Here is a 12,652-nt window from a genome sequence, read left to right on the forward strand (position 1 = left end):
GTGTGCGTGTGTGTGTGTGTGCGTGCGTGCGTATGTGCGTGTGTGCGTGTGTGTGCGTGTGCATGCGTGTGTGTGTACGTGTGTGTGCGTGTGTGTGTGTGTGCGCGTGTGCCTGCATGGGTGTGTGTGCGCAGGTGTGTGTGCATGTGCGTGTGTGTGCGTGTGTGTGTGCGTGCGCGTGTGTGCGTATGTGCGTGTGTGCGCGTGTGTGTGTGTGCCTGCATGGGTGTGTGTGCACAGGTGTGTGTGCGTGTGCGTGTGTGTGTGTGTGCGTGCGCGTGTGTGCGTATGTGCGTGTGTGTGCGTGTGCGTGCGTGTGTGTGCGTGTGTGTGCATGTGTGTGTGTGTGCGCGTGTGCCTGCATGGGTGTGTGTGCACAGGTGTGTGTGCATTGTGTTCCTGTGTGCATGTGTGTGTGGCGATTTCCCATGTAAGCCCTACCTGTTTTTCTAGCTCCACAGACTTGAGAAGCCCCTGTTTTCGCCCCTGTGGGCCGTTTGTTCTGTTGTGGGGAAGCAAGTTGCCACCGACTCAGAGAAGGGCCAAGGGTCACGTCACCAGCAGGGCTGAGCTCAGGATGCAGATCTTCTGGCCTCACGGGCACTCTGGCTGGACAAGGTCCTCCTTCCTCTTGCCAGGGAGCTACCCCTGTAGTGTTGCTGGGTAACACCTCTCGGGGAGGTGGGTACAGCTGACGCACCTGCCTGTACACCGCCTTCTCCTTGGGGGTGAAGAGTGTGCAGCCAGCTTTGCTCATCTGCAGACACGTCTCTGCCCACCTTCGGCTCTCAAATCTAATAGCTAATGGTTTTGCAGGAAATGTTCATCGATCCCTGGAACGGCCTTTTAGAAGTCTGCTTATTGTGGGAAATGCAGAAAGGTCCACTCCCTACTATTCCCACAGTGAGAGGCCCACGACAGGACACAGAAAGGCCAGGGCAGCCACGCTGGGGTTTCTGGAACTCCGGAGTCTGCACAAAGCACCCCGAAGGACAGAGCATCAACTGCCAGTCACGGGGGACGATGCTTGGCTGCCCCACTGCTGAGTGAGGAAAGGCTAGTGTTTTTTCACAGGCAGCTCGTTCTGGGCCCTGACGTGAGCTCCAGAACGATGATGCCCCACAGCACAGGCGTTCTCTGCGCTGCGGGCTGGCGTCCACCTGCCTGCCCCACCCCTCCTCTCCCCCTCCCCGTGTCTTCTGCTCTGCATGGATTCCCTGCTCTCCTCGGCTTCCAGCTTCTGTGCGGGCCCTCCAGTGAGGTCACGGCCAGGACCAGGGTTTCCACGGTCTGACTGCGTCCTTCACCCTGCCGTGCTCTGATAACCCATTAGTTTCTCATGCATCTACAACGTGTCACCACAGACTTACCCGAAGGTCCTGGAGGCCACAGGCCTAACAGCAAGGTGCCAGTGGGGTGGCTCCTCCTGGAGGCTTAGGGAGAAGCCCTCTGGCCTTTCCTGCTTCTGGAGGCGCCTGCACTCGGCTCGCAGCCTCATCCTCCAGCCTCACAGCCAGAAGTGTCTCCGGCCTCCGTCTGTCTGTCCTGTGCTTCTGTCCTCACATCTTCTCTGACTCGGAGCCTCCTCCTCCTTTGTATAAGGACCTTGTGATTCGATTGGGCTCCATACATAATCCAGGGTCTTGTCCGCTCTCAAGATCCTGACGTACTCTCACCTGCAAGGTCCCTTTGTCCCTTATTCATAAGTTCTGGGGATCAGGACGTGAGGTCACTGGGTCCTTGGCTGTACTTCCGACCCCCTCCCCTTGCGGTCAGGTGGGGTCAACGTGTCCTTCTAGCCCTGGGCTTTCCCCCTCTCCGTCCAGGCCATTGCAGCTCGTCCTTTTGTAAAGAGCTTCTGAAAGGACCCGTTTCTGCTGGGACGGCAGCTCCCCCTCCCTACGACCCATCAGGGCTCCCCACAGCGGTGTCTTCTTACCTGAGTTCAGGTCCAGAGCCCAGAGGTGCTTGCCCGCCACCACCCCGTCTGTTTTCTTGTTGGGAATTCCTCTGCATGGGCCCCTGAATGGCTGCCCACCCTTTGCCCAAAGCCCACTCATGAGCTCAGCGGATCGTGCAGACAGACACGCTGACCAGGGAGGCGCTCTCGCTTCCCTAGCACCCCCCTCCGGCTGGCTTCACCACCATTCTCCATTGCCCAGCGGCCCCACACGACTGTCACTGAGCACCGTCCAGACCAGGGGTCTCTGGAAGCACTGCCTGGACTTGTCTGTCTCGGGTCCCCCAGAGCCCGCATGGGGCTGGAGCTTGCACAGGGGTCTCTCTCCTTCCTCCTTTTGCTCTCAGAGCATTTTGCCCAACTTATTTAGCAGCAGCTGCGTTGCCCAGGTATCAGCGTACCTGGCTGTCTTTTCTTAGACCCAGAAGCACGTGCAGCAGGCTCGTCTTCCTGACACCTGCTGAGAAAGGTACACAGGTGCACAGGCTTGGGACTGACATGACAGTTGTAAAAGCGGCCAGTTTCTCTTAGGTGTCTCTTCTTGGGACATCTTCTTTCCTCCTCCTGGGTCTGCAGGCCCAGCTGTGGCTCTGCCTCTCACTGCAGAGCCCAGGGGAGTCCTGCTGGGCAAGTAGTAGCTTGGAGCCCAGTGAGGGGGTGAGGGGAGCATCTACTGCACAAGGCACAGGAAGAGGAGGGACATTTGCAACAGGGAGACGCACGAGTGGCTGGTTTGTCAGCTCCCCCGGGTGGGTGGGGAAGTCGTCCTGACCGTCCCCAGCTCCTCTCCCTCCCCTCCCTCCCTTCTCCCCTCTCATCTTTCCCTCCTTCCCTTTCTCCCTCCATCTCAGCTTGCTCAGGTGTAATGGGAAGAAGAGGTGACCCGTGTAGCCTCCATCCGCCTCTGGTCCAGGCATTCTAGGTCTCCCGCCATGGATGTTTGCAGAGTAGAGGACAGGCCAACATGCTCGAGGGTTCGGGGGCTGTGGGAAGGGCCCGGCCTGTGGAGAGACCGAGGCTGGGCTCCATTCCTCGTCTACCAACCGTGCGGCCTCCGCCGTCGCCATCCTATGTCCCTCATCTGCGAGAGGGAACGGGAAAATCCAGCTCTCAGGGTTCTCGTATAAAACACGCTCAGAGCTGTGCCCAACGAGTAGTGATTGCTCAGAAATATACATCATTTACTCCCACCGACAGCTCGTTTTGTTCCCTGGGTAGGTTACACACACAGAACAAGCGAGACCCTGGGCAGGTAAAGAGAAGAGGGGCACAAAATACGTGGCATTGTGGCATCTGTGTGGCTACATCACCAAGAAACGCTCTGACCACAGACACCCCCCCCCCCCAAGACAGCCAGCGCTGGGGGCAAACACAGCTAATTGGGTTCTTAACATGATTTCTTGTCAGTGGTGTGTGTGTGAGAGAGAGGGAGAGAGAAAGGGAGGGAGAGAGAAGCAGGGGGAGGCAGGGAGCTGGTCGGGCTCTTCAGAGAACGGTGGATTTGGGGATTCTTTCCTCCTAATTATTTCTGGATGGCTGCTGTGCTTTCCTGCCTCCTGTCTTAACTGCGTCTTTCAAAGACCTGAGGATCGATTGGCTTGGTCTGAGAGCCCTTGCAAGGAGCCATTCGGAGCCACGTTAGCTGCTAGGACGGATGGAGGCTGACACGCAGAGTGAGGCCAGGCTGTTGTCCCCAAGGCCAGAGCTGGCATCATCCGTGGGCTCTGGCTTCTCATGAAGCCCCGGCCCAGAACTCACATGGGGAGGAGCAAGCAGGCGCCAGGGCTCAGCGGCGCCTCCTCACTGAATGTCCCCTCCGTGTCATCTTACTGAAGGTGCAGGCCGCCCTGGCAGGGCCACCTGGGGGATGAGCCTGCGAGCCTGTCTCAGGCACAGAGCTGGGTGTGAGCGGGGGCCCCTGGCTGCAGGCTGAGGTGCGGAATTGCGGTTCCAGAGCAATGGCCCCCTGGGCACTGAGAAACCAGCATGTGCCGGGCAGTTTAAGTCAGCAGAGGCTGTACTGCCCAGGACGCTGGACAGTGAGGCTGGGGCCTCAGGCCTTGTCAGTACGGCTGCCCTGCCTGTCAGCCTCCAGCTGAGGCACAGCTTCCAGCACCTTGGCTCCCTCCTGGGAACATGGGCGAGGCCACCTCAGGCAGTTCTAATCGTTTCCTCCCAAAGCAGCTTTGCTCCCCGCTGGTGCTGGCTGCGTGTGGAAGGTGGGGCAGTACCGTCAGCTGCAGGCAGAGAGCCCTGGGCTGGGCTCTGAACACAAGCTCTGCCTGCACCCTGCCTGGGAGAACTGACATGGGGAAGGTGACGCCAGCCTGGGGGGTCACAGGCAGCCTGGGGGTGAAGTGAGGCAGCGTGTGTGAGCCTTCTGTTTCTTCTGGAAGGTGCAATGTGCTGTCAGCTTCTCCAGACTTGGGGACGGGTGTGGGCGGGATGAAACACGTCCCCACCTTCAGGGCACTTGCGGCAGGTAGGCCCCCCCTGCAGCACTTGCCTCTGGAGGGGCCTGCACTTCCATCCCCACCCAGGGGGAGGTGCTGTTGGGACTCCACTGTGTGAACCCCAGTCACAGAGCAAGTGCAGGGAGGTCAGAGTTCAGCCGGTTCTGTGGGCTCACAGTTCACATAGCCGCCTGCGGGGAGGGGAGCCCGTCTCTGGGACTCGGGTCCAGGGCAAGGGGGGAGACCCGGCTCGGCACACTTCCTATTTCTTTATTTTCTCAATAAATGTGGCCCCAGAACAGGAAGTGAAAGAAAAGATCCTAGAAGGGCTTCTAGTTAATTCCACGAACCCTCAAATGCTTATTTTATGTTCCTCTAAAAAGATGGTTCCAGAAATCGTGCCACTGGTGTTGATCTGCGGAAAAGAAAATGTGCGTCTTGAACTTAACAGAGTTCCTTATCAACAGGGTGATTTTGGGGTAAACCTGTGCCGTTTGGGGCAAACTCTGCTGTGCCTCCAGTTAGTCACGTGTTGATTGGGGGGGATAACAGTACCCTACCCTGCTGCACTCACCCCAAGTTGTGAGGCGTGGTCTGCAGCAGCGTGGAGACCTGGGTGTTTGTCACCCCTCCGAGCTCACTCTTTGCTGGACCAGCCCTGTGGCCGCCACCCAGCAGATGGCAACGGCTCAGGGCGGGTCCCTCGGTGGTGCCTGGCGCAGCCCTGGCTGGCCCTGGGGGAGTGCACACATCTGGGTTGCCCTTGTTTGCAGGGAAGAAAGGTCAGACACCAAGAAGCTTCTAAGTGCAGCTGCAGGGACCCCGTTCGCAGCTCCGGGCAGCTGGTCTGCCCTGGCACTTGGACGTTCACCAATGCAGTCAGAGGCTCTTGTCCTATTATTTATGAATCGCCCTTCAGCATTTCTAAGGGCACGTGGAGATGGCTGCTGTCGGCGGAGGGAATGGCGGACAGGGACCATCACAGGAAGCCGCCCTCTGGCTCCCTCTGGGGGGCGGCCTCTCAGAGCTCCTTCTGGTCCTGTCCTTCGAGGAGCCAGGTGACAGCCTCCTTCCATCCTGCCAGCGTGTTTGTGCCAGTGTGCCCAGGGCCAGGCTCTCCAGGAGTGCTGGGGTTCTCCAGCAGGAAAGGCAGGTGTGCTGGTTTCTGGAAAGGTGTCCTTTGTGTTGAGCTCCCCCCCCCCCCCCCCCCCCCCGTCCCCAGCTGCTCACTGAAGTAAAGCTTAGCCCCACGTGGGGGTGGGGGACAGAGCCAGCAGTGTCCCTGGCAGCGTGGGAGGGTCAGGCTTCCTGCTAATTGCGGCGTGCTGATGGGTTTGCCACAGGCCTATGTCCTTTCTGAGAGGCTCTCTCTCCTGGTCCCCTCACCACCACCAGGACGGGCAGGGGACATGTCGGGCCCACTCTCACACCCCTGGAGCTCGTCACAGCCGGAACTATTATGGCTGGTGGAAGCCTCCCTCTTGCTGACAATGAGCATCCTTCCTGCTATCATACATTCTGCTAGTATCTTACTAACGAGGCCCCTGGCCTTGGGAAGTGGAATTAGAAAATAATAATAAAAGGAAAAGAGAAAGGTTTTGCCTCCGTTGCACAGTTTTAATTGTGTCCTTTCAAAGCACACACGGGGGCCGTCATTGCAATCCTCGTTAGACTCTTCTGCAGGAAGAAGGGGCTAATGGCAGGGAACTGGCGGGGAGGGGGGCACACTCCTGGGTCCCCCCACGTGGATTAGCTCCCAGCTGGCTGCAAAGCCAAAGACCAGCCAGATCGTCTGGGGCCTGAAGGACGAGAGCTGCCTGGGCAGGCCCCCCATCCTGGTTCTTCACAGCTGCTGTGCCAGATGGCAAGACCGAGCCCAGAAAGGACAAGGGCTCGCCTGGGATGCGAAAGCCAGGTCCTGACAGAGCAGGCTCCCACCTGAGTGGGGGCTGGGCCTGACCCCCTTCCATAGCCCTGCTGGGTTCTCAGCTTCATGCAAGGTCCTGCGTGTTTTCCTAGGAAGCTGCAGAAGGCTTGGTCCCTGCCCTCTAGGGACACGGCGACTGCATGAGAGGAGAAGGTGTCCACTCCTGGCTGGGCCTGAGTGTCAACACCAGTGTCCACCATCCACACTGTAAATGCCAGCCTTCCCACCAGCAGCCTGGAACCTGCAGAATCTGGGCCAGCTGGCATCCCCGCCTTGGGCGGGTACAGTCTCGTGCGTGAGCGCCAATGCCTGGGCTTACGAGCTTCTCCCGTCCCCTGGCACTATTTCTGCTCTGGATGCTCCTCACCCTGCTTGTCCAGTTCGTCACTCAGACCCAGCTGGAGGTCCCCATCCGTGACGCTTCCTGACACCACAGCTGCTGCTCCGCCATCGGAGCCCCTCTAACGTGTTACTCTGCTACAACGTGCCGACTTCGGTGGGGATTTGCCCAGCTGTGCTTGTTTCCTTACAGGAGTGTAGGCTGCTGGGGCCCTGCTATGTGCACGGTTCTTTGTGCAAACCGGGCCCACGTCGCCCTTTCTTCAGCTGGACTCACCCCATGACGGGGCAGGACTTGGGGACTGGGGCAGCCTGGCTGTCAGCCTCCTCTGACCCTTTGGCAGGCACCCTATGTGCCTCCCCTAAGTCAGGGCCCAGCACACAGGGGGTGTGCACATCTGTGAGTGACACATAGCTGGCCCCTTCTGTCTGGCTGGAGCAATTAGAGGTCTCTGCGCTGCACCCAGGTGTTCCCCTCGGTGACCGTCTGCAGGGTGTGCAGCCCAACCAGGAAGCGCTGTGGGAACAGCGCAGCCACAGGCACCATCACTCCCCCAAGTCAGTCAGAGGTGGCCACAGAGCGGCCGACGGACACAGAAATGCATGTGCGGTGTTGATCGCGGGTTTTCATTTCCTTCGTCCACGGGTGATCCACTGCCCAGAGGACGGTGCCAACTGCCTCAGGCCCCGGGACTGTCCGCGTGGTTCAGGAGGGCCCCACAGCTGCACCGCGGTGGCTACGTCTCCACCTCGCAGGGAAGCACTGTCATTTCATTAGCCATCTTCCTAACAGCAGACACATGTGCTGTTGCTGTTTTAATACTATAAACAGCTCTGTGATAAACACCCTGGTTAACAAATGTACGTTCTTGTTCTAGATTATTTAATTAGGAAAAGTTGCCAAGAGCGGGTCAAAGGGTTTGAGCTCTAAGTTCCTGGATACTCACTGTTTTCCAGAAATTGTGTTTCATTTCAAAGTCTGACGTCCACCAGCAACGTATGAGAACGTCTTTATCGCTATACTCTCATTGCTAACAGCACATGCTATCAGTTCTTTTTAACCTGTGTGGTGACTCAAAACCATGCCTCCCATTTTAGCCTCTTTACTCTGATGCCACCTGCCCTTCCTTCTCGGGGGTCGTCTGCTCCTGGCGCTTTGAGGTCCAAGTCCCAGCAGCCACTGGGCTGCTCCAGGCCTGATGTCTGAGGTGACGGCCCCGGCTATCAATATGACCTTCATCCCAAGGTCATGTAACTGAGTAGTTCCCCCACCCCCACCATTGGCCCTGTGTGCTTGGCGACTCCATGGCCCCTCCCCCGAGGACTGGGGCCCTCAGCAGGGTCAAGCTCGGTCTCTGTCCTGGGGATTTGGCCCCTTCCTCCCTCACTGGGCCATGGTCCTGACTCCTTGGCTTCGTCACATCCCTCACTCCCCACCGTGTGCTCCTGGACATGCAGACACTACAGATGGTCATGTGGGGCTTTCGGCCTGATGCCTCCTCTGGGCCTCAGCGGACCACACCGCGTGCTGGCTGACCCCTCAGCTTCAGGACAGTGTGGTCAGAGGGTGCTGGACGCACAGGCAGGGTGGGCCCGAGCCACTGGCATGGAGAGCATCCAGGTCAGCCGCAGCAGACGCAGGTGTGAGAGGAGGGAAATGAGGGTGTTAAGGGGCTTTTGACTGCTGAGGAACAAACGCATTTAAAAATGCAAAGTGCCCTGGTTACTTAAGCAGAGCTTCTCACTGTGCAATGGGCTTCGTTGCCGGGAGACTTTGAATCTACTGAAGGAAATTCTCAATCAGTTCTGAACTGGAAGTGAAGGGAGACTCAGATATCAGAAATCCTGTCACCACAGCTGTCGTTTGTCATTTGCACATCACTTTAAACACTGGTGCAGAAAGTGGGCGGGAACCGCCAGCCCAGGTGCTTATGGCCCTTTGTTCTGTCACCAGCGGCGAATAACAGGCCCGGAGGAGCCACTGTGCCCAGACCTGGCAGCATCCACTGAGGCCAGGGGCTCAGGGGTCATGGAGCAGCCACAGCTTGGAGGCTGGCGTCCCTGGGCACGGCTGTCCTGGAGCCTCCCTGCCCCTCAGAGGCCGCCTATGTCAGCATGGGAGCCCTGAGGGTCCACAGGGTGCATTCAAGTACACGCTTCCAAGAGCCACAGAATGCCCACAAACTGCATCTGGGGGTGGGCTGTCCCCCTGTGACAGCCCCCCTCCGTGAGATGGGGACAGGTCACCTGAAGCCTTTATCCTTGACTTTGAGAACGACAGAATTCTATAGGGACGCCAGAGTCAGTAGCCCGCGTCGTGCTGGGAAAGCTCCTCCCCCTTCCAGAGGACACCGTGTCCCCTGCCCGGCTCTCCAGTGAGCCTGTGGACTGCTCACTGTCTCATCTGCTCCAAAGCTAGGCTCCAGCAGGCACTGCCATCTGCCATCCTGCCACCGTTGTGTACAAGCTGCATGTCCCCCGCCTAGGAGTGAGCCGGTGACCAGAGGTGTAGCAGTCGCTTACCCATGTGCCATGACCCCAGCTGGACGTGTCACGTTCCCCTGCCTAAGCCTGCTCCCTGCCGTGCTATCTAAGACTGTCCTGTTTCTCAGGCCAGAGCTCTGACTCACCTTGGACCTCTTCCCTGGGCCCTGCGGCCAGTTTCTACCGCCGTCTGTTTACCGCGTCCCCATGTGCTGTCCAGCCCAGCTGTTCTCAGCCCAGGGGTTCTCCAACTGCCACTGCTCCTGGTCCCCCAGTTCCGAGTCTGTCCTAGGTTCTGAGACAAGCAGGGCTCGGTTCTCACCAGCACTCCTGTGCCACTTGGCCCCACTGTCCACCTTTCAGATACGTGTGGAGGTCTTGCACCTGCTTAGCTTGTCTAATGTTCTCTGTCCGTCCACATCGACCACTTCTGAGGGGAGAGCAGAGATACACGCTGCTGTGCAATCTGCCACGTTTAACCAGAAGTCCCTGCTCTGTCCCTTCATGACGCACTGACAAGGGCATCCCTCAGGTCAACGGCCACACGTGCTCTGTCACCACGCCTCCTGCCTGAGGACAGCACGGGCTGGTCCAGCACATGAAGCCCACTGTCCTCTACGATCTGGTTTCCTCCTGGTGTTCCCAGCAGTCTGTTCTCGAGGCAAAGGGTGACGCCAGCGTGTCAGGGTGGGCGCAGTCACGCTGGAGAATCAGAAGAAAGCCAGCGTGCAGGCGATGACCCTGGGAGCTGGTGGTCCTGCGACCGTTGCTGGGGCCACTGCTGAGCCAGAAGAGCCTCCTTCCAACTTCAGCACAGCTGAGATGGGTTTTCTAGGCAGAAAGTGTGTCTGCATCTCTGGTGCCCACGGCCTGGGAGGCCGATCGCTTTGAGAGCCGATGATTTTGCAGTTTCCCCAAAGCTGAAAACCTGGCATAACCTGTCCAGAAAGACTTCCTGCTGCTGCTGGCTTCACGTGCTGTGCGAAGCGAGACAATGTGGGACGCCAGCCTGCACTGCACGGGAAGCATTCACCTCCCACATGGGTGGCAGCGCTTGCTTTATCCCAGGGAGGACAGTGAAAGGCAGAGCCGTCACACCTGCACGGCTCAGCATCGCTGGACGAGGTCGAGCTTTGCCAGGCGGCTGTGTTCGTGTGTGCTGCAGTGGGCCTGTCCTTGTCACCATGATCAAAAACCTAAGGTTCAGGCAGGAAATGCACCTGTGACTTATTTCTGGCAGCCCAGAAGCATGCGTGTTTGGAAGGCATCCGTGAGACAGCGGTGAGGATGGTGGCTAGGGTGGCTAGAGGAAGGACTCTGAAGAATGGCTGTCATCAGGGCTCTCCCCAGACAGGCCAGGTTGGGGACACATGCGGTGGTTTTCGTTGCCATAGAGACACCTTGCCGAGCAGCTCCCCAGTGGAATGCTGGTACAGACCTTGGTTGGGATTTCGGAAATGGCCCCACGTACCCAGCTCCTACTGCTGGCTTCCTCCCCGTTTCCATCACATGACCTCTCTCTCTGGGGCACACATGTGGGAGGAAGGGAGGGATTCTGCTGTAAGACTGGATGCCAAGGTCAGAGGGCGGCCGGACAGCGAGTGCTCGGAAGGGCCGTGTCTCAAGCTTAGCAGTGCGTGTAGAATCGGAACAAATCCAGACAATGGGGCACCTTTCCTGTATCCCCCAGCGCAGACTGACTGCACCCCCAGTGCGTCCCCACCAGGGGCCGTGGTCCGGGGGTACGGAAAGCCCAGGCTGACTGCACCCCCAGTGCGTCCCCACCAGGAGCCGTGGTCCGGGGGTACGGAGAGCCCAGGCTGACTGCATCCCCAGTGCGTCCCCACCAGGGGCCGTGGTCCGGGGGTACAGAGAGCCCAGGCTGACTGCACCCCCAGTGCGTCCCCACCAGGAGCCGTGGTCCGGGGGTACGGAGAGCCCAGGCTGACTGCACCCCCAGTGGTCCCCACCAGGAGCCGTGGTCCGAGGGTACGGAGAGCCCAGGCTGACTGCACCCCCAGTGCGTCCCCACCAGGAGCCGTGGTCCGAGGGTACGGAAAGCCCAGGCTGACTGCACCCCCAGTGCGTCCCCACCAGGAGCCGTGGTCCGGGGGTACAGAGAGCCCAGGCTGACTGCACCCCCAGTGCGTCCCCACCAGGGGCCGTGGTCCGAGGGTACGGACAGCCCAGGCTGACTGCACCCCTAGTGCGTCCCCACCAGGGGCCGTGGTCCGAGGGTACGGAGAGCCCAGGTTGACTGCACCCCCAGTGCGTCCCCACCAGGAGCCGTGGTCCGGGGGTACAGAGAGCCCAGGCTGACTGCACCCCCAGTGCGTCCCCACCAGGGGCCGTGGTCCGAGGGTACAGAGAGCCCAGGCTGACTGCACCCCCAGTGCGTCCCCACCAGGGGCCGTGGTCCGGGGGTACAGAGAGCCCAGGCTGACTGCACCCCCAGTGCGTCCCCACCAGGGGCCGTGGTCCGAGGGTACGGAGAGCCCAGGCTGACTGCACCCCCAGTGCGTCCCCACCAAGAGCCGTGGTCCGGGGGTACGGAGAGCCCAGGCTGACTGCAGCCCCAGTGCGTCCCCACCAGGGGCCGTGGTCCGAGGGTACAGAGAGCCCAGGCTGACTGCACCCCCAGTGCGTCCCCACCAGGGTCCGTGGTCCGGGGGTACGGAGAGCCCAGGCTGACTGCACCCCCAGTGCGTCCCCACCAGGAGCCGTGGTCCGGGGGTACAGAGAGCCCAGGCTGACTGCACCCCCAGTGCGTCCCCACCAGGGGCCGTGGTCCGAGGGTACGGACAGCCCAGGCTGACTGCACCCCTAGTGCGTCCCCACCAGGGGCCGTGGTCCGAGGGTACGGAGAGCCCAGGTTGACTGCACCCCCAGTGCGTCCCCACCAGGAGCCGTGGTCCGGGGGTACAGAGAGCCCAGGCTGACTGCACCCCCAGTGCGTCCCCACCAGGGGCCGTGGTCCGAGGGTACAGAGAGCCCAGGCTGACTGCACCCCCAGTGCGTCCCCACCAGGGGCCGTGGTCCGGGGGTACAGAGAGCCCAGGCTGACTGCACCCCCAGTGCGTCCCCACCAGGGGCCGTGGTCCGAGGGTACGGAGAGCCCAGGCTGACTGCACCCCCAGTGCGTCCCCACCAAGAGCCGTGGTCCGGGGGTACGGAGAGCCCAGGCTGACTGCAGCCCCAGTGCGTCCCCACCAGGGGCCGTGGTCCGAGGGTACAGAGAGCCCAGGCTGACTGCACCCCCAGTGCGTCCCCACCAGGGGCCGTGGTCCGGGGGTACGGAGAGCCCAGGCTGACTGCACCCCCAGTGCGTCCCCACCAGGAGCCGTGGTCCGGGGGTACAGAGAGCCCAGGCTGACTGCACCCCCAGTGCGTCCCCACCAGGGGCCGTGGTCCGAGGGTACGGAGAGCCCAGGCTGACTGCACCCCCAGTGCGTCCCCACCAGGGGCCGTAGTCCGAGGGTACGGAGAGCC

Source organism: Rhinolophus sinicus, chromosome 2 (genome assembly GCF_057876585.1).
Source record: "Rhinolophus sinicus isolate RSI-liver-muscle chromosome 2, RSI-T2T, whole genome shotgun sequence".
In the NCBI taxonomy this organism is placed as follows: Eukaryota; Metazoa; Chordata; class Mammalia; order Chiroptera; family Rhinolophidae; genus Rhinolophus; species Rhinolophus sinicus.